This window comes from Myxine glutinosa, chromosome 3 (assembly GCF_964187855.1).
Source record: "Myxine glutinosa chromosome 3, kmMyxGlut1.1, whole genome shotgun sequence".
Classification (NCBI taxonomy): domain Eukaryota; kingdom Metazoa; phylum Chordata; class Myxini; order Myxiniformes; family Myxinidae; genus Myxine; species Myxine glutinosa.
Window position 1 is genome coordinate 41,171,362 of NC_136263.1, and position 22,793 is coordinate 41,194,154.

General features: G+C 34.6%; 1 protein-coding gene across 9 annotated transcripts in view; it reads left to right on the forward strand.

The window, feature by feature from the left end:
- Positions 1 to 22,793, forward strand: part of LOC137413947 (Kv channel-interacting protein 4) — a 413,434-nt gene that overhangs the window by 346,582 nt on the left and 44,059 nt on the right. The window lies entirely within an intron of this gene.

Sequence of the window (22,793 nt, forward strand, 5' to 3'; positions counted from 1 at the left end):
CTCGATCTGTTCAGCCGTTGCAGAGAAAAAGGGTTTTTCGTGTTTCACGAAAAACAATATAGCGGCCGAACCACGTGACCTGTGACGTCATAATTACCATTACAATATTCTACAGACCGAGTCCCTCCTACGGTGAAAATTTGATCTCAATCGGTCCAATTATTGCAGAAAAATTGGTTTTAAAGGAAATTAAAACTTAAAATGGCACTGAGTTAAGGATCATCAGAATTATCAGAATTCACAAAGTTCAAAATGCCATAACTTTGTCAGAAATGATCGAAACGTCGTGAAGTTCGAACTTGATCTGTAACTTATCATGATGAAACCATGTGCCAAGTTTGAAATCATTAGCATTAAGAGTTTAGAAAAAAAGTCTGGAAAACTGTTCTTTGCGTGACGGACTGACAGACTGACAGACTGACTGACGGACTGACGGACTGACGGACTGACGGACTGACAGACGGACAGGCGAAGGGACGGAGTGCAAACCTATAGTCCCCTCCGGTGTACACCGGTAGGGGACTAATAACAGGCCGTGGTTAGAACATTGAAATGGCGAAGCCTGTGTAGGTCAATGGAGGCAACAGCGGACGACACAGAGGGAAACATTGTGGATCAAAATCAGACCTTTTGTTCTGATCTTTTGATGTTATTATGCCTGGAATCCAGGAAAATTAATGTGTTACCCATTCTGGCTGATTGTAGACATTATTGCTCTTGATGAAAAAAACTACCATCCCTGGTCCAAGAAGGTGTGGGTAGTGTGGTTGGGCTTTGAGGGTGGGGGCTCTGACCAATTTTCCATCTTATCTGCTCGCCCTTGTGTTCCCTCGACTTGAACTCTTGTTCTTTCCTTATCGAGGAAGCTGATATTTCACTGCTGTGGATATTGCTTCCTTCCTTTTGTCTTCTCTCCTTTTCCACTCATTGTTGTTTATTTCATGATTATTTATTTTCTTGTGTTTGTGCTTCATTATAATTCCACTTTTTAGCCGCGTCACAGACGCTGGTCATAGAGTGCCCTCTGCTGTTGTTGTTGTTGTTCTTCTTCTTGTTCTTGCAGAGAAGACAAAACCTCAAAGCTCCACCCATTCTGGGAACCACAGCTCCACCCATTCTGGGAGAGGCTTCATATAAACAAATATCCACCATTTTATTAACTCACATAGCTTTGAGGCCTGTTTTGTAGGCCCGTGGTGTCTTCCTCTCTCACACAGTTTTATTTCAAATCAAATTCGATATATCATTTCATTTTTCACAGTCGCTAACATAGTTTTAGACTCGGTTGAAAAAAAACGGGAAGAAAATCCGATGAAAGTTGCCCTTTATAGAACGAAATGAATTCTCAAAGGCCTGTAACTTCAAGTCCATTGAGATTTTTTTTTTAAAATCGCGGCATGGTCAGTCATACACCGCCCGAAATAACAGACGGGAAAATGCCGAGATATATATATTTTGTTTAAATCGCGGCATGCTCAGTCATACACCGCCCGAAATAACAGACGGGAAAATGCCGAGATATATATATTTTGTTTAAATCGCGGCATGCTCAGTCATACACCGCCCGAAATAACAGACGGGAAAATGCCGAGATTTTTTTTTTTTTTTAAATCGCGGCATGGTCAGTCATACACCGCCTGAAATAACAGATGGGAAAATGCCGAGATATATTAAAAATTCGTCGCCACACATGGGAAATTGCCGAGATATATTTTCACTTTGCACAAAAATAACATCAAGTAATTGAATCAATAGGAATGTCCTGTGCCTATAACATCGACGTTATAGGCACAGCTGCATCTAGGCATTGTGTAACATCGACGCGGCTTTTGTTTTAATTAAAACTTTTTGTACTTGTTTTAATTTCACTACAAAATTTCCATTATCCCAATCTATTCTATCTTGTTTTTGAAAAACAGTTTTGGACAAAAATGTTCCTATTGAAAATTAAAATCTTGTTAACTTAAATATAAAGTGTTTTTTTTGGGGGGGGGGGAGGGGAGAGGGATCTGAGGTTCATGGGTCTAATCCAATGTTTGCCTTCATCATTTCTTGGTCGTCACTGCTCATCTGGCTTTAATTGGGCCATTTTGTGTTGATCTCGCTGTCACTTTATTACCAGGTAATGTTACCAGGTATTACCTTTATTACCAGGTCACATTGTCAAAATGTCGGACATTTGTCACAAAACTAAACAAGACGCCAGGCGATGTTACCGGCTACACTGAGCCCACACAAGTGTAAATGATCTGTTTGCCTTCTTTGGTTGCCTTTGTTTGTGTATCCTTTCTCTTTCTATGTTTGTCACTCTTTCTCAATATGAGTCTGCTTATCCTTTCTCTTTCTATGTTTGTCACTCTTTCTCAATATGAGTCTGCTTATCCTTTCTCTTTCTATGTTTGTCACACTTCCTCAATATGAGTCTGCTTATCATTTCTCTTTCTATGTGTGTCACACTTCCTCAATATGAGTCTGCTTATCCTTTCTCTTTCTATGTTTGTCACACTTCCTCAATATGAGTCTGCTTATCATTTCCCTTTCTATGTTTGTCACACTTCCTCAATATCTGTCTGCTTATCATTTCCCTTTCTATGTTTGTCACTCTTTCTCAATATCTGTCTGTTTATCATTTCTCTTTCTATGTTTGTCACTCTTTCTCAATATCTGTCTGTTTATCATTTCTCTTTCTATGTTTGTCACACTTCCTCAATATGAGTCTGCTTATCATTTCCCTTTCTATGTTTGTCACACTTCCTCAATATCTGTCTGCTTATCATTTCCCTTTCTATGTTTGTCACTCTTTCTCAATATCTGTCTGTTTATCATTTCTCTTTCTATGTTTGTCACTCTTTCTCAATATCTGTCTGTTTATCATTTCTCTTCCTATGTTTGTCACTCTTTCTCAATATCTGTCTGTTTATCATTTCTCTTCCTATGTTTGTCACTCTTTCTCAATATCTGTCTGTTTATCATTTCTCTTTCTATGTTTGTCACTCTTTCTCAATATCTGTCTGTTTATCATTTCTCTTCCTATGTTTGTCACTCTTTCTCAATATCTGTCTGCTTATCATTTCCCTTTCTATCTTTGTCACACTTCCTCAATATCTGTCTGCTTATCCTTTCTCTTTCTATGTTTGTCACACTTCCTCAATATCTGTCTGTTTATCATTTCTCTTTCTATGTTTGTCACTCTTTCTCAATATCTGTCTGTTTATCATTTCTCTTCCTATGTTTGTCACTCTTTCTCAATATCTGTCTGTTTATCATTTCTCTTTCTATGTTTGTCACTCTTTCTCAATATCTGTCTGTTTATCATTTCTCTTCCTATGTTTGTCACTCTTTCTCAATATCTGTCTGCTTATCATTTCCCTTTCTATCTTTGTCACACTTTCTCAATATCAGTCTGCTTATCATTTCTCTTTCTATGTTTGTCACTCTTTCTCAATATCAGTCTGCTTATCATTTCCCTTTCTATCTTTGTCACACTTCCTCAATATCTGTCTGCTTATCCTTTCTCTTTCTATGTTTGTCACACTTCCTCAATATCTGTCTGCTTATCCTTTCTCTTTCTATCTTTGTCACTCTTTCTCAATATCAGTCTGCTTATCATTTCTCTTTCTATGTGTGTCACACTTCCTCAATATCTGTCTGCTTATCATTTCCCTTTTTATGTTTGTCACACTTTCTCAATATCAGTCTGCTTATCATTTCCCTTTCTATGTTTGTCACTCTTTCTCAATATCTGTCTGCTTATCATTTCCCTTTCTATGTTTGTCACTCTTTCTCAATATCAGTCTGTTTATCATTTCTCTTTCTATGTTTGTCACACTTCCTCAATATCTGTCTGCTTATCATTTCCCTTTCTATCTTAGTCACTCTTTCTCAATATCTGTCTGCTTATCATTTCCCTTTCTATGTTTGTCACTCTTTCTCAATATCAGTCTGCTTATCCTTTCTCTTTCTATGTTTCTCACTCTTTCTCAATATCTGTCTGTTTATCATTTCTCTTTCTATGTTTGTCACTCTTTCTCAATATCAGTCTGTTTATCATTTCTCTTTCTATGTTTGTCACTCTTTCTCAATATCAGTCTGTTTATCATTTATCTTTCTATGTTTGTCACTCTTTCTCAATATCTGTCTGTTTATCATTTCTCTTTCTATCTTTGTCACTCTTTCTCAATATCTGTCTGCTTATCCTTTCTCTTTCTATGTTTGTCACTCTTTCTCAATATCTGTCTGTTTATCATTTCTCTTTCTATCTTTGTCACTCTTTCTCAATATCTGTCTGCTTATCCTTTCTCTTTCTATCTTTGTCACTCTTTCTCAATATCTGTCTGCTTATCCTTTCTCTTTCTATCTTTGTCACTCTTTCTCAATATCTGTCTGCTTATCCTTTCTCTTTCTATGTTTGTCACTCTTTCTCAATATCTGTCTGCTTATCATTTCCCTTTCTATGTTTGTCACTCTTTCTCAATATCAGTCTGCTTATCCTTTCTCTTTCTATGTTTGTCACACTTCCTCAATATCTGTCTTCTTATCATTTCCCTTTCTATGTTTGTCACTCTTTCTCAATATCAGTCTGCTTATCCTTTCTCTTTCTATCTTTGTCACTCTTTCTCAATATCAGTCTGCTTATCATTTCCCTTTCTATGTTTGTCACTCTTTCTCAATATCAGTCTGTTTATCATTTCTCTTTCTATCTTTGTCACTCTTTCTCAATATCAGTCTGCTTATCATTTCCCTTTCTATGTTTGTCACTCTTTCTCAATATCAGTCTGCTTATCCTTTCCCTTTCTATGTTTGTCACTCTTTCTCAATATCTGTCTGCTTATCCTTTCTCTTTCTATGTTTGTCACTCTTTCTCAATATCTGTCTGCTTATCATTTCCCTTTCTATGTTTGTCACTCTTTCTCAATATCAGTCTGTTTATCATTTCTCTTTCTATCTTTGTCACTCTTTCTCAATATCAGTCTGCTTATCATTTCCCTTTCTATGTTTGTCACTCTTTCTCAATATCTGTCTGCTTATCCTTTCTCTTTCTATCTTTGTCACTCTTTCTCAATATCAGTCTGCTTATCATTTCCCTTTCTATGTTTGTCACTCTTTCTCAATATCAGTCTGTTTATCATTTCTCTTTCTATCTTTGTCACTCTTTCTCAATATCAGTCTGCTTATCATTTCCCTTTCTATGTTTGTCACTCTTTCTCAATATCAGTCTGCTTATCCTTTCCCTTTCTATGTTTGTCACTCTTTCTCAATATCAGTCTGCTTATCCTTTCTCTTTCTATGTTTGTCACTCTTTCTCAATATCTGTCTGCTTATCCTTTCTCTTTCTATGTTTGTCACACTTCCTCAATATCTGTCTGCTTATCATTTCCCTTTCTATGTTTGTCACTCTTTCTCAATATCAGTCTGCTTATCCTTTCTCTTTCTATGTTTGTCACACTTCCTCAATATCTGTCTGCTTATCATTTCCCTTTCTATGTTTGTCACTCTTTCTCAATATCAGTCTGCTTATCCTTTCTCTTTCTATCTTTGTCACTCTTTCTCAATATCAGTCTGCTTATCATTTCCCTTTCTATGTTTGTCACTCTTTCTCAATATCAGTCTGTTTATCATTTCTCTTTCTATCTTTGTCACTCTTTCTCAATATCAGTCTGCTTATCATTTCCCTTTCTATGTTTGTCACTCTTTCTCAATATCAGTCTGCTTATCCTTTCCCTTTCTATGTTTGTCACTCTTTCTCAATATCAGTCTGCTTATCCTTTCTCTTTCTATGTTTGTCACTCTTTCTCAATATCTGTCTGCTTATCCTTTCTCTTTCTATGTTTGTCACACTTCCTCAATATCTGTCTGCTTATCATTTCCCTTTCTATGTTTGTCACTCTTTCTCAATATCAGTCTGCTTATCCTTTCTCTTTCTATGTTTGTCACACTTCCTCAATATCTGTCTGCTTATCATTTCCCTTTCTATGTTTGTCACTCTTTCTCAATATCAGTCTGCTTATCCTTTCTCTTTCTATCTTTGTCACTCTTTCTCAATATCAGTCTGCTTATCATTTCCCTTTCTATCTTTGTCACTCTTTCTCAATATCAGTCTGCTTATCCTTTCTCTTTCTATCTTTGTCACTCTTTCTCAATATCAGTCTGCTTTATCATTTCCCTTTCTATGTTTGTCACTCTTTCTCAATATCAGTCTGCTTATCATTTCCCTTTCTATCTTTGTCACTCTTTCTCAATATCAGTCTGCTTATCCTTTCTCTTTCTATCTTTGTCACTCTTTCTCAATATCAGTCTGCTTTATCATTTCCCTTTCTATGTTTGTCACTCTTTCTCAATATCAGTCTGCTTATCCTTTCTCTTTCTATCTTTGTCACTCTTTCTCAATATCTGTCTGCTTTATCATTTCCCTTTCTATGTTTGTCACTCTTTCCCAATATCAGTCTGCTTATCATTTCTCTTTCTATGTTTGTCACACTTCCTCAATATCAGTCTGCTTATCATTTCTCTTTCTATGTTTGTCACACTTCCTCAATATCTGTCTGCTTTATCATTTCCCTTTCTATGTTTGTCACTCTTTCTCAATATCTGTCTGCTTATCCTTTCTCTTTCTATCTTTGTCACTCTTTCTCAATATCAGTCTGCTTATCATTTCCCTTTCTATGTTTGTCACTCTTTCTCAATATCAGTCTGCTTATCATTTCTCTTTCTATGTGTGTCACACTTCCTCAATATCTGTCTGCTTATCATTTCCCTTTCTATGTTTGTCACTCTTTCTCAATATCAGTCTGCTTATCATTTCCCTTTCTATGTTTGTCACTCTTTCTCAATATCAGTCTGCTTATCATTTCCCTTTCTATGTTTGTCACTCTTTCTCAATATCTGTCTGCTTATCATTTCCCTTTCTATGTTTGTCACTCTTTCTCAATATCAGTTTGCTTATCCTTTCTCTTTCTATGTTTGTCACACTTCCTCAATATCTGTCTGCTTATCATTTCCCTTTCTATGTTTGTCACTCTTTCTCAATATCAGTCTGCTTATCCTTTCTCTTTCTATCTTTGTCACTCTTTCTCAATATCAGTCTGCTTATCATTTCCCTTTCTATGTTTGTCACTCTTTCTCAATATCAGTCTGTTTATCATTTCTCTTTCTATCTTTGTCACTCTTTCTCAATATCTGTCTGCTTATCATTTCCCTTTCTATGTTTGTCACTCTTTCTCAATATCAGTCTGCTTATCCTTTCTCTTTCTATGTTTGTCACACTTCCTCAATATCTGTCTGCTTATCATTTCCCTTTCTATGTTTGTCACTCTTTCTCAATATCAGTCTGTTTATCATTTCTCTTTCTATCTTTGTCACTCTTTCTCAATATCAGTCTGCTTATCATTTCCCTTTCAATGTTTGTCACTCTTTCTCAATATCAGTCTGCTTATCCTTTCTCTTTCTATCTTTGTCACTCTTTCTCAATATCAGTCTGCTTATCATTTCCCTTTCAATGTTTGTCACTCTTTCTCAATATCAGTCTGCTTATCATTTCCCTTTCTATCTTTGTCACTCTTTCTCAATATCAGTCTGCTTATCCTTTCTCTTTCTATGTTTGTCACACTTCCTCAATATCTGTCTGCTTATCATTTCCCTTTCTATGTTTGTCACTCTTTCTCAATATCAGTCTGCTTATCCTTTCTCTTTCTATCTTTGTCACTCTTTCTCAATATCAGTCTGCTTATCATTTCCCTTTCTATGTTTGTCACTCTTTCTCAATATCAGTCTGCTTATCCTTTCTCTTTCTATCTTTGTCACTCTTTCTCAATATCAGTCTGCTTATCCTTTCTCTTTCTATCTTTGTCACTCTTTCTCAATATCAGTCTGCTTATCATTTCCCTTTCTATCTTTGTCACTCTTTCTCAATATCAGTCTGCTTATCCTTTCTCTTTCTATGTTTGTCACACTTCCTCAATATCTGTCTGCTTATCATTTCCCTTTCTATCTTTGTCACTCTTTCTCAATATCAGTCTGCTTATCCTTTCTCTTTCTATCTTTGTCACTCTTTCTCAATATCAGTCTGCTTATCATTTCCCTTTCTATGTTTGTCACTCTTTCTCAATATCAGTCTGCTTATCCTTTCTCTTTCTATCTTTGTCACTCTTTCTCAATATCAGTCTGCTTATCCTTTCTCTTTCTATGTTTGTCACTCTTTCTCAATATCAGTCTGCTTATCCTTTCTCTTTCTATCTTTGTCACTCTTTCTCAATATCAGTCTGCTTATCATTTCTCTTTCTATGTGTGTCACACTTCCTCAATATCTGTCTGCTTATCATTTCCCTTTCTATGTTTGTCACTCTTTCTCAATATCAGTCTGCTTATCATTTCCCTTTCTATGTTTGTCACTCTTTCTCAATATCAGTCTGCTTATCATTTCCCTTTCTATGTTTGTCACTCTTTCTCAATATCAGTCTGCTTATCATTTCCCTTTCTATGTTTGTCACTCTTTCTCAATATCTGTCTGCTTATCATTTCCCTTTCTATGTTTGTCAGTCTTTCTCAATATCAGTCTGCTTATCATTTCCCTTTCTATGTTTGTCACTCTTTCTCAATATCTGTCTGCTTATCATTTCCCTTTCTATGTTTGTCACTCTTTCTCAATATCTGTCTGCTTATCATTTCCCTTTCTATGTTTGTCACTCTTTCTCAATATCAGTCTGTTTATCATTTCTCTTTCTATGTTTGTCACTCTTTCTCAATATCTGTCTGCTTATCATTTCCCTTTCTATGTTTGTCACTCTTTCTCAATATCAGTCTGTTTATCATTTCTCTTTCTATGTTTGTCACTCTTTCTCAATATCTGTCTGCTTATCATTTCCCTTTCTATGTTTGTCACTCTTTCTCAATATCTGTCTGCTTATCATTTCCCTTTCTATGTTTGTCACTCTTTCTCAATATCTGTCTGCTTATCATTTCCCTTTCTATGTTTGTCACTCTTTCTCAATATCAGTCTGTTTATCATTTCTCTTTCTATGTTTGTCACTCTTTCTCAATATCTGTCTGTTTATCATTTCTCTTCCTATGTTTGTCACTCTTTCTCAATATCTGTCTGTTTATCATTTCTCTTTCTATGTTTGTCACTCTTTCTCAATATCTGTCTGTTTATCATTTATCTTTCTATGTTTGTCACTCTTTCTCAATATCTGTCTGTTTATCATTTCTCTTCCTATGTTTGTCACTCTTTCTCAATATCTGTCTGTTTATCATTTCTCTTCCTATGTTTGTCACTCTTTCTCAATATCTGTCTGTTTATCATTTCTCTTCCTATGTTTGTCACTCTTTCTCAATATCTGTCTGTTTATCATTTCTCTTTCTATGTTTGTCACTCTTTCTCAATATCTGTCTGTTTATCATTTCTCTTCCTATGTTTGTCACTCTTTCTCAATATCTGTCTGTTTATCATTTCCCTTTCTATGTTTGTCACTCTTTCTCAATATCTGTCTGTTTATCATTTCTCTTTCTATGTTTGTCACTCTTTCTCAATATCTGTCTGTTTATCATTTCTCTTTCTATGTTTGTCACTCTTTCCCAATATCAGTCTGCTTATCATTTCTCTTTCTATGTTTGTCACTCTTTCTCAATATCTGTCTGCTTATCATTTCCCTTTCTATGTTTGTCACTCTTTCTCAATATCAGTCTGCTTATCATTTCCCTTTCTATGTGTGTCACACTTCCTCAATATCTGTCTGCTTATCCTTTCTCTTTCTATCTTTGTCACTCTTTCTCAATATCAGTCTGCTTATCATTTCTCTTTCTATGTGTGTCACACTTCCTCAATATCTGTCTGCTTATCATTTCTCTTTCTATGTTTGTCACTCTTTCTCAATATCTGTCTGCTTATCATTTCCCTTTCTATGTTTGTCACTCTTTCTCAATATCAGTCTGCTTATCATTTCCCTTTCTATGTGTGTCACACTTCCTCAATATCTGTCTGCTTATCCTTTCTCTTTCTATCTTTGTCACTCTTTCTCAATATCTGTCTGCTTATCATTTCCCTTTCTATGTTTGTCACTCTTTCTCAATATCAGTCTGCTTATCATTTCTCTTTCTATGTTTGTCACTCTTTCTCAATATCTGTCTGCTTATCATTTCCCTTTCTATGTTTGTCACTCTTTCTCAATATCAGTCTGCTTATCATTTCCCTTTCTATGTGTGTCACACTTCCTCAATATCTGTCTGCTTATCCTTTCTCTTTCTATCTTTGTCACTCTTTCTCAATATCTGTCTGCTTATCATTTCCCTTTCTATGTTTGTCACTCTTTCTCAATATCAGTCTGCTTATCCTTTCTCTTTCTATGTTTGTCACACTTCCTCAATATCTGTCTGCTTATCCTTTCTCTTTCTATCTTTGTCACTCTTTCTCAATATCAGTCTGCTTATCATTTCCCTTTCTATGTTTGTCACTCTTTCTCAATATCAGTCTGCTTATCATTTCTCTTTCTATGTGTGTCACACTTCCTCAATATCTGTCTGCTTATCCTTTCTCTTTCTATCTTTGTCACACTTCCTCAATATCAGTCTGCTTATCATTTCCCTTTCTATGTTTGTCACTCTTTCTCAATATCTGTCTGCTTATCATTTCCCTTTCTATGTTTGTCACTCTTTCTCAATATCAGTCTGCTTATCATTTCTCTTTCTATGTGTGTCACACTTCCTCAATATCTGTCTGCTTATCCTTTCTCTTTCTATGTTTGTCACACTTCCTCAATATCAGTCTGCTTATCATTTCTCTTTCTATGTGTGTCACACTTCCTCAATATCTGTCTGCTTATCCTTTCTCTTTCTATCTTTGTCACACTTCCTCAATATCAGTCTGCTTATCATTTCCCTTTCTATGTTTGTCACTCTTTCTCAATATCTGTCTGCTTATCATTTCCCTTTCTATGTTTGTCACTCTTTCTCAATATCAGTCTGCTTATCATTTCTCTTTCTATGTGTGTCACACTTCCTCAATATCTGTCTGCTTATCCTTTCTCTTTCTATGTTTGTCACACTTCCTCAATATCAGTCTGCTTATCATTTCTCTTTCTATGTGTGTCACACTTCCTCAATATCTGTCTGCTTATCCTTTCTCTTTCTATCTTTGTCACTCTTTCTCAATATCAGTCTGCTTATCATTTCTCTTTCTATGTGTGTCACACTTCCTCAATATCTGTCTGCTTATCCTTTCTCTTTCTATCTTTGTCACACTTCCTCAATATCAGTCTGCTTATCATTTCCCTTTCTATGTTTGTCACTCTTTCTCAATATCTGTCTGCTTATCATTTCCCTTTATATGTTTGTCACTCTTTCTCAATATCTGTCTGCTTATCATTTCCCTTTCTATGTTTGTCACACTTCCTCAATATCTGTCTGCTTATCATTTCCCTTTATATGTTTGTCACTCTTTCTCAATATCAGTCTGCTTATCATTTCCCTTTCTATGTTTGTCACTCTTTCTCAATATCAGTCTGCTTATCATTTCCCTTTATATGTTTGTCACTCTTTCTCAATATCAGTCTGCTTATCATTTCCCTTTCTATGTGTGTCACACTTCCTCAATATCTGTCTGCTTATCATTTCCCTTTCTATGTTTGTCACTCTTTCTCAATATCTGTCTGCTTATCCTTTCTCTTTCTATCTTTGTCACTCTTTCTCAATATCTGTCTGCTTATCCTTTCTCTTTCTATGTTTGTCACTCTTTCTCAATATCAGTCTGCTTATCCTTTCTCTTTCTATGTTTGTCACACTTCCTCAATATCTGTCTGCTTATCCTTTCTCTTTCTATCTTTGTCACTCTTTCTCAATATCTGTCTGCTTATCCTTTCTCTTTCTATGTTTGTCACTCTTCCTCAATATCTGTCTGTTTATCATTTATCTTTCTATGTTTGTCACTCTTCCTCAATATCAGTCTGCTTATCATTTATCTTTCTATGTTTGTCACTCTTCCTCAATATCTGTCTGCTTATCATTTCTCTTCCTATGTTTGTCACTCTTCCTCAATATCAGTCTGCTTATCATTTCTCTTCCTATGTTTGTCACTCTTCCTCAATATCTGTCTGTTTATCATTTCTCTTTCTATGTTTGTCACTCTTTCTCAATATCTGTCTGTTTATCATTTCTCTTTCTATGTTTGTCACTCTTTCTCAATATCTGTCTGCTTATCATTTCCCTTTCTATGTTTGTCACTCTTTCTGAATATCTGTCTGTTTATCATTTCTCTTTCTATGTTTGTCACTCTTCCTCAATATCTGTCTGCTTATCATTTATCTTTCTATGTTTGTCACTCTTTCTCAATATCAGTCTGCTTATCATTTCTCTTCCTATGTTTGTCACTCTTCCTCAATATCTGTCTGTTTATCATTTATCTTTCTATGTTTGTCACTCTTCCTCAATATCAGTCTGCTTATCATTTATCTTTCTATGTTTGTCACTCTTCCTCAATATCTGTCTGCTTATCATTTCTCTTCCTATGTTTGTCACTCTTCCTCAATATCAGTCTGCTTATCATTTCTCTTCCTATGTTTGTCACTCTTCCTCAATATCTGTCTGTTTATCATTTCTCTTTCTATGTTTGTCACTCTTTCTCAATATCTGTCTGTTTATCATTTCTCTTTCTATGTTTGTCACTCTTTCTCAATATCAGTCTGCTTATCATTTCTCTTTCTATGTTTGTCACTCTTCCTCAATATCTGTCTGCTTATCATTTCTCTTTCTATGTTTGTCACTCTTTCTCAATATCTGTCTGTTTATCATTTCTCTTTCTATGTTTGTCACTCTTCCTCAATATCAGTCTGCTTATCATTTATCTTTCTATGTTTGTCACTCTTCCTCAATATCTGTCTGCTTATCATTTCTCTTCCTATGTTTGTCACTCTTTCTCAATATCTGTCTGTTTATCATTTCTCTTTCTATGTTTGTCACTCTTCCTCAATATCTGTCTGCTTATCATTTCTCTTTCTATGTTTGTCACTCTTTCTCAATATCTGTCTGTTTATCATTTCTCTTTCTATGTTTGTCACTCTTCCTCAATATCAGTCTGCTTATCATTTATCTTTCTATGTTTGTCACTCTTCCTCAATATCTGTCTGCTTATCATTTCTCTTCCTATGTTTGTCACTCTTTCTCAATATCTGTCTGTTTATCATTTCTCTTTCTATGTTTGTCACTCTTTCTCAATATCTGTCTGCTTATCATTTCTCTTTCTATGTTTGTCACTCTTTCTCAATATCTGTCTGTTTATCATTTCTCTTTCTATGTTTGTCACTCTTTCTCAATATCTGTCTGCTTATCATTTCTCTTTCTATGTTTGTCACTCTTTCTCAATATCTGTCTGCTTATCATTTCTCTTTCTATGTTTGTCACTCTTTCTCAATATCTGTCTGTTTATCATTTCTCTTTCTATGTTTGTCACTCTTTCTCAATATCAGTCTGCTTATCATTTCTCTTTCTATGTTTGTCACTCTTTCTCAATATCTGTCTGCTTATCATTTCTCTTTCTATGTTTGTCACTCTTTCTCAATATGTCTGCTTATCATTTCTCTTCCTATGTTTGTCACTCTTTCTCAATATCTGTCTGTTTATCATTTCTCTTTCTATGTTTGTCACTCTTTCTCAATATCTGTCTGCTTATCATTTCTCTTTCTATGTTTGTCACTCTTCCTCAATATCTGTCTGTTTATCATTTCTCTTTCTATGTTTGTCACTCTTCCTCAATATCAGTCTGCTTATCATTTATCTTTCTATGTTTGTCACTCTTCCTCAATATCTGTCTGCTTATCATTTCTCTTCCTATGTTTGTCACTCTTTCTCAATATCTGTCTGTTTATCATTTCTCTTTCTATGTTTGTCACTCTTTCTCAATATCTGTCTGCTTATCATTTCTCTTTCTATGTTTGTCACTCTTTCTCAATATCTGTCTGTTTATCATTTCTCTTTCTATGTTTGTCACTCTTTCTCAATATCTGTCTGTTTATCATTTATCTTTCTATGTTTGTCACTCTTTCTCAATATCTGTCTGTTTATCATTTCTCTTTCTATGTTTGTCACTCTTCCTCAATATCAGTCTGCTTATCATTTATCTTTCTATGTTTGTCACTCTTCCTCAATATCTGTCTGCTTATCATTTCTCTTCCTATGTTTGTCACTCTTCCTCAATATCAGTCTGCTTATCATTTCCCTTTCTATGTTTGTCACTCTTTCTCAATATCTGTCTGTTTATCATTTCTCTTTCTATGTGTGTCACTCTTTCTCAATATCAGTCTGCTTATCATTTCTCTTTCTATGTTTGTCACTCTTCCTCAATATCAGTCTGCTTATCATTTATCTTTCTATGTTTGTCACTCTTCCTCAATATCAGTCTGTTTATCATTTATCTTTCTATGTTTGTCACTCTTCCTCAATATCAGTCTGCTTATCATTTATCTTTCTATGTTTGTCACTCTTCCTCAATATCAGTCTGTTTATCATTTATCTTTCTATGTTTGTCACTCTTCCTCAATATCAGTCTGCTTATCATTTATCTTTCTATGTTTGTCACTCTTTCTCAATATCAGTCTGCTTATCATTTCTCTTCCTATGTTTGTCACTCTTCCTCAATATCTGTCTGTTTATCATTTATCTTTCTATGTTTGTCACTCTTCCTCAATATCAGTCTGCTTATCATTTCCCTTTCTATGTTTGTCACTCTTTCTGAATATCTGTCTGTTTATCATTTCTCTTTCTATGTTTGTCACTCTTTCTCAATATCAGTCTGCTTATCATTTCTCTTTCTATGTTTGTCACTCTTCCTCAAAATCTGTCTGCTTATCATTTCTCTTTCTATGTTTGTCACTCTTTCTCAATATCTGTCTGTTTATCATTTCTCTTTCTATGTTTGTCACTCTTCCTCAATATCAGTCTGCTTATCATTTATCTTTCTATGTTTGTCACTCTTCCTCAATATCTGTCTGCTTATCATTTCTCTTTCTATGTTTGTCACTCTTTCTCAATATCTGTCTGTTTATCATTTCTCTTTCTATGTTTGTCACTCTTCCTCAATATCAGTCGGCTTATCATTTATCTTTCTATGTTTGTCACTCTTTCTCAATATCTGTCTGTTTATCATTTCTCTTTCTATGTTTGTCACTCTTCCTCAATATCAGTCGGCTTATCATTTATCTTTCTATGTTTGTCACTCTTTCTCAATATCTGTCTGTTTATCATTTCTCTTTCTATGTTTGTCACTCTTTCTCAATATCTGTCTGTTTATCATTTCTCTTTCTATGTTTGTCACACTTCCTCAATATCAGTCTGCTTATCCTTTCCCTTTCTATGTTTGTCACTCTTTCTCAATATCTGTCTGTTTATCATTTCTCTTTCTATGTTTGTCACTCTTTCTCAATATCTGTCTGTTTATCATTTCTCTTTCTATGTTTGTCACTCTTTCTCAATATCTGTCTGTTTATCATTTCTCTTTCTATGTTTGTCACTCTTTCTCAATATCTGTCTGTTTATCATTTCTCTTTCTATGTTTGTCACTCTTTCTCAATATCAGTCTGCTTATCATTTCCCTTTCTATGTTTGTCACTCTTTCTCAATATCTGTCTGTTTATCATTTCTCTTTCTATGTTTGTCACTCTTTCTCAATATCTGTCTGCTTATCATTTCTCTTTCTATGTTTGTCACTCTTTCTCAATATCTGTCTGTTTATCATTTCTCTTTCTATGTTTGTCACTCTTTCTCAATATCTGTCTGTTTATCATTTCTCTTTCTATCTTTGTCACTCTTCCTCAATATCTGTCTGCTTATCCTTTCTCTTTCTATGTTTGTCACACTTTCTCAATATCTGTCTGTTTATCATTTCTCTTTCTATGTTTGTCACTCTTTCTCAATATCTGTCTGCTTATCATTTATCTTTCTATGTTTGTCACTCTTTCTCAATATCTGTCTGCTTATCATTTCTCTTTCTATGTTTGTCACACTTCCTCAATATCAGTCTGTTTATCATTTCTCTTTCTATGTTTGTCACTCTTCCTCAATATCAGTCTGCTTATCATTTCCCTTTCTATGTTTGTCACTCTTTCTCAATATCTGTCTGCTTATCATTTCTCTTTCTATGTTTGTCACTCTTCCTCAATATCTGTCTGCTTATCATTTCTCTTTCTATGTTTGTCACTCTTCCTCAATATCTGTCTGCTTATCATTTCTCTTTCTATGTTTGTCACTCTTCCTCAATATCAGTCTGTTTATCATTTCTCTTTCTATGTTTGTCACTCTTTCTCAATATCTGTCTGCTTATCATTTATCTTTCTATGTTTGTCACTCTTTCTCAATATCTGTCTGCTTAACATTTCTCTTTCTATGTTTGTCACTCTTCCTCAATATCTGTCTGCTTATCATTTCTCTTTCTATGTTTGTCACTCTTCCTCAATATCTGTCTGCTTATCATTTCTCTTTCTATGTTTGTCACTCTTCCTCAATATCTGTCTGCTTATCATTTCTCTTTCTATGTTTGTCACTCTTCCTCAATATCAGTCTGTTTATCATTTCTCTTTCTATGTTTGTCACTCTTTCTCAATATCAGTCTGTTTATCATTTCTCTTTCTATGTTTGTCACTCTTCCTCAATATCTGTCTGCTTATCATTTCCCTTTCTATGTTTGTCACTCTTTCTCAATATCAGTCTGCTTATCCTTTCTCTTTCTATGTTTCTCACTCTTTCTCAATATCTGTCTGCTTATCATTTCTCTTTCTATGTTTGTCACTCTTTCTCAATATCAGTCTGCTTATCATTTCCCTTTCTATGTTTGTCACTCTTTCTCAATATCTGTCTGCTTATCATTTCCCTTTCTATGTTTGTCACTCTTTCTCAATATCAGTCTGTTTATCATTTCTCTTTCTATGTTTGTCACACTTCCTCAATATCTGTCTGCTTATCATTTCCCTTTCTATGTTTGTCACTCTTTCTCAATATCAGTCTGCTTATCCTTTCTCTTTCTATGTTTCTCACTCTTTCTCAATATCTGTCTGTTTATCATTTCTCTTTCTATGTTTGTCACTCTTTCTCAATATCAGTCTGTTTATCATTTCTCTTTCTATGTTTGTCACTCTTTCTCAATATCAGTCTGTTTATCATTTATCTTTCTATGTTTGTCACTCTTTCTCAATATCTGTCTGCTTATCATTTCCCTTTCTATGTTTGTCACTCTTTCTCAATATCTGTCTGTTTATCATTTCTCTTTCTATGTTTGTCACTCTTTCTCAATATCAGTCTGTTTATCATTTCTCTTTCTATGTTTGTCACACTTCCTCAATATCTGTCTGCTTATCATTTCCCTTTCTATGTTTGTCACTCTTTCTCAATATCAGTCTGCTTATCCTTTCTCTTTCTATGTTTGTCACACTTCCTCAATATCTGTCTGCTTATCCTTTCTCTTTCTATCTTTGTCACTCTTTCTCAATATCTGTCTGCTTATCCTTTCTCTTTCTATGTTTGTCACTCTTTCTCAATATCTGTCTGTTTATCATTTCTCTTTCTATCTTTGTCACTCTTTCTCAATATCTGTCTGCTTATCCTTTCTCTTTCTATGTTTGTCACTCTTTCTCAATATCTGTCTGTTTATCATTTCTCTTTCTATCTTTGTCACTCTTTCTCAATATCTGTCTGCTTATCCTTTCTCTTTCTATCTTTGTCACTCTTTCTCAATATCTGTCTGCTTATCCTTTCTCTTTCTATCTTTGTCACTCTTTCTCAATATCTGTCTGCTTATCCTTTCTCTTTCTATGTTTGTCACTCTTTCTCAATATCTGTCTGCTTATCATTTCCCTTTCTATGTTTGTCACTCTTTCTCAATATCAGTCTGCTTATCCTTTCTCTTTCTATGTTTGTCACACTTCCTCAATATCTGTCTTCTTATCATTTCCCTTTCTATGTTTGTCACTCTTTCTCAATATCAGTCTGCTTATCCTTTCTCTTTCTATCTTTGTCACTCTTTCTCAATATCAGTCTGCTTATCATTTCCCTTTCTATGTTTGTCACTCTTTCTCAATATCAGTCTGTTTATCATTTCTCTTTCTATCTTTGTCACTCTTTCTCAATATCAGTCTGCTTATCATTTCCCTTTCTATGTTTGTCACTCTTTCTCAATATCAGTCTGCTTATCCTTTCCCTTTCTATGTTTGTCACTCTTTCTCAATATCTGTCTGCTTATCCTTTCTCTTTCTATGTTTGTCACTCTTTCTCAATATCTGTCTGCTTATCATTTCCCTTTCTATGTTTGTCACTCTTTCTCAATATCAGTCTGTTTATCATTTCTCTTTCTATCTTTGTCACTCTTTCTCAATATCAGTCTGCTTATCATTTCCCTTTCTATGTTTGTCACTCTTTCTCAATATCTGTCTGCTTATCCTTTCTCTTTCTATCTTTGTCACTCTTTCTCAATATCAGTCTGCTTATCATTTCCCTTTCTATGTTTGTCACTCTTTCTCAATATCAGTCTGTTTATCCTTTCCCTTTCTATGTTTGTCACTCTTTCTCAATATCAGTCTGCTTATCATTTCCCTTTCTATGTTTGTCACTCTTTCTCAATATCTGTCTGCTTATCCTTTCCCTTTCTATGTTTGTCACTCTTTCTCAATATCAGTCTGCTTATCCTTTCTCTTTCTATGTTTGTCACTCTTTCTCAATATCTGTCTGCTTATCCTTTCTCTTTCTATGTTTGTCACACTTCCTCAATATCTGTCTGCTTATCATTTCCCTTTCTATGTGTGTCACTCTTTCTCAATATCAGTCTGCTTATCATTTCTCTTTCTATGTTTGTCACTCTTTCTCAATATCAGTCTGCTTATCATTTCCCTTTCTATGTTTGTCACTCTTTCTCAATATCAGTCTGCTTATCCTTTCTCTTTCTATCTTTGTCACTCTTTCTCAATATCAGTCTGCTTATCATTTCCCTTTCTATCTTTGTCACTCTTTCTCAATATCAGTCTGCTTATCCTTTCTCTTTCTATCTTTGTCACTCTTTCTCAATATCAGTCTGCTTTATCATTTCCCTTTCTATGTTTGTCACTCTTTCTCAATATCAGTCTGCTTATCATTTCCCTTTCTATCTTTGTCACTCTTTCTCAATATCAGTCTGCTTATCCTTTCTCTTTCTATCTTTGTCACTCTTTCTCAATATCAGTCTGCTTTATCATTTCCCTTTCTATGTTTGTCACTCTTTCTCAATATCAGTCTGCTTATCCTTTCTCTTTCTATCTTTGTCACTCTTTCTCAATATCAGTCTGCTTATCATTTCCCTTTCTATGTTTGTCACTCTTTCTCAATATCAGTCTGCTTATCCTTTCTCTTTCTATCTTTGTCACTCTTCCTCAATATCTGTCTGCTTTATCATTTCCCTTTCTATGTTTGTCACTCTTTCCCAATATCAGTCTGCTTATCATTTCTCTTTCTATGTTTGTCACACTTCCTCAATATCAGTCTGCTTATCATTTCTCTTTCTATGTTTGTCACACTTCCTCAATATCTGTCTGCTTTATCATTTCCCTTTCTATGTTTGTCACTCTTTCTCAATATCTGTCTGCTTATCCTTTCTCTTTCTATCTTTGTCACTCTTTCTCAATATCAGTCTGCTTATCATTTCCCTTTCTATGTTTGTCACTCTTTCTCAATATCTGTCTGCTTATCCTTTCTCTTTCTATCTTTGTCACTCTTTCTCAATATCAGTCTGCTTATCATTTCCCTTTCTATGTTTGTCACTCTTCCTCAATATCTGTCTGCTTATCATTTCCCTTTCTATGTTTGTCACTCTTTCTCAATATCAGTCTGCTTATCATTTCCCTTTCTATGTTTGTCACTCTTTCTCAATATCAGTCTGCTTATCATTTCCCTTTCTATGTTTGTCACTCTTTCTCAATATCTGTCTGCTTATCATTTCCCTTTCTATGTTTGTCACTCTTTCTCAATATCAGTTTGCTTATCCTTTCTCTTTCTATGTTTGTCACACTTCCTCAATATCTGTCTGCTTATCATTTCCCTTTCTATGTTTGTCACTCTTTCTCAATATCAGTCTGCTTATCCTTTCTCTTTCTATCTTTGTCACTCTTTCTCAATATCAGTCTGCTTATCATTTCCCTTTCTATGTTTGTCACTCTTTCTCAATATCAGTCTGTTTATCATTTCTCTTTCTATCTTTGTCACTCTTTCTCAATATCTGTCTGCTTATCATTTCCCTTTCTATATTTGTCACTCTTTCTCAATATCAGTCTGCTTATCCTTTCTCTTTCTATGTTTGTCACACTTCCTCAATATCTGTCTGCTTATCATTTCCCTTTCTATGTTTGTCACTCTTTCTCAATATCAGTCTGTTTATCATTTCTCTTTCTATCTTTGTCACTCTTTCTCAATATCAGTCTGCTTATCATTTCCCTTTCAATGTTTGTCACTCTTTCTCAATATCAGTCTGCTTATCCTTTCTCTTTCTATCTTTGTCACTCTTTCTCAATATCAGTCTGCTTATCATTTCCCTTTCTATCTTTGTCACTCTTTCTCAATATCAGTCTGCTTATCCTTTCTCTTTCTATGTTTGTCACACTTCCTCAATATCTGTCTGCTTATCATTTCCCTTTCTATGTTTGTCACTCTTTCTCAATATCAGTCTGCTTATCCTTTCTCTTTCTATCTTTGTCACTCTTTCTCAATATCAGTCTGCTTATCATTTCCCTTTCTATGTTTGTCACTCTTTCTCAATATCAGTCTGCTTATCCTTTCTCTTTCTATCTTTGTCACTCTTTCTCAATATCAGTCTGCTTATCCTTTCTCTTTCTATCTTTGTCACTCTTTCTCAATATCAGTCTGCTTATCATTTCCCTTTCTATCTTTGTCACTCTTTCTCAATATCAGTCTGCTTATCCTTTCTCTTTCTATGTTTGTCACACTTCCTCAATATCTGTCTGCTTATCATTTCCCTTTCTATCTTTGTCACTCTTTCTCAATATCAGTCTGCTTATCCTTTCTCTTTCTATCTTTGTCACTCTTTCTCAATATCAGTCTGCTTATCATTTCCCTTTCTATGTTTGTCACTCTTCCTCAATATGAGTCTGCTTATCCTTTCTCTTTCTATCTTTGTCACTCTTTCTCAATATCAGTCTGCTTATCCTTTCTCTTTCTATGTTTGTCACTCTTTCTCAATATCAGTCTGCTTATCATTTCCCTTTCTATGTTTGTCACTCTTTCTCAATATCTGTCTGCTTATCATTTCCCTTTCTATGTTTGTCAGTCTTTCTCAATATCAGTCTGCTTATCATTTCCCTTTCTATGTTTGTCACTCTTTCTCAATATCTGTCTGCTTATCATTTCCCTTTCTATGTTTGTCACTCTTTCTCAATATCTGTCTGCTTATCATTTCCCTTTCTATGTTTGTCACTCTTTCTCAATATCAGTCTGTTTATCATTTCTCTTTCTATGTTTGTCACTCTTTCTCAATATCTGTCTGCTTATCATTTCCCTTTCTATGTTTGTCACTCTTTCTCAATATCTGTCTGTTTATCATTTCTCTTTCTATGTTTGTCACTCTTTCTCAATATCTGTCTGCTTATCATTTCCCTTTCTATGTTTGTCACTCTTTCTCAATATCTGTCTGCTTATCATTTCCCTTTCTATGTTTGTCACTCTTTCTCAATATCAGTCTGTTTATCATTTCTCTTTCTATGTTTGTCACTCTTTCTCAATATCTGTCTGTTTATCATTTCTCTTCCTATGTTTGTCACTCTTTCTCAATATCTGTCTGTTTATCATTTCTCTTTCTATGTTTGTCACTCTTTCTCAATATCTGTCTGTTTATCATTTATCTTTCTATGTTTGTCACTCTTTCTCAATATCTGTCTGTTTATCATTTCTCTTCCTATGTTTGTCACTCTTTCTCAATATCTGTCTGTTTATCATTTCTCTTCCTATGTTTGTCACTCTTTCTCAATATCTGTCTGTTTATCATTTCTCTTCCTATGTTTGTCACTCTTTCTCAATATCTGTCTGTTTATCATTTCTCTTTCTATGTTTGTCACTCTTTCTCAATATCTGTCTGTTTATCATTTCTCTTCCTATGTTTGTCACTCTTTCTCAATATCTGTCTGTTTATCATTTCCCTTTCTATGTTTGTCACTCTTTCTCAATATCTGTCTGTTTATCATTTCTCTTTCTATGTTTGTCACTCTTTCCCAATATCAGTCTGCTTATCATTTCTCTTTCTATGTTTGTCACTCTTTCTCAATATCTGTCTGCTTATCATTTCCCTTTCTATGTTTGTCACTCTTTCTCAATATCAGTCTGCTTATCATTTCCCTTTCTATGTGTGTCACACTTCCTCAATATCTGTCTGCTTATCCTTTCTCTTTCTATCTTTGTCACTCTTTCTCAATATCAGTCTGCTTATCATTTCTCTTTCTATGTGTGTCACACTTCCTCAATATCTGTCTGCTTATCATTTCTCTTTCTATGTTTGTCACTCTTTCTCAATATCTGTCTGCTTATCATTTCCCTTTCTATGTTTGTCACTCTTTCTCAATATCAGTCTGCTTATCATTTCCCTTTCTATGTGTGTCACACTTCCTCAATATCTGTCTGCTTATCCTTTCTCTTTCTATCTTTGTCACTCTTTCTCAATATCTGTCTGCTTATCATTTCCCTTTCTATGTTTGTCACTCTTTCTCAATATCAGTCTGCTTATCATTTCTCTTTCTATGTTTGTCACTCTTTCTCAATATCTGTCTGCTTATCATTTCCCTTTCTATGTTTGT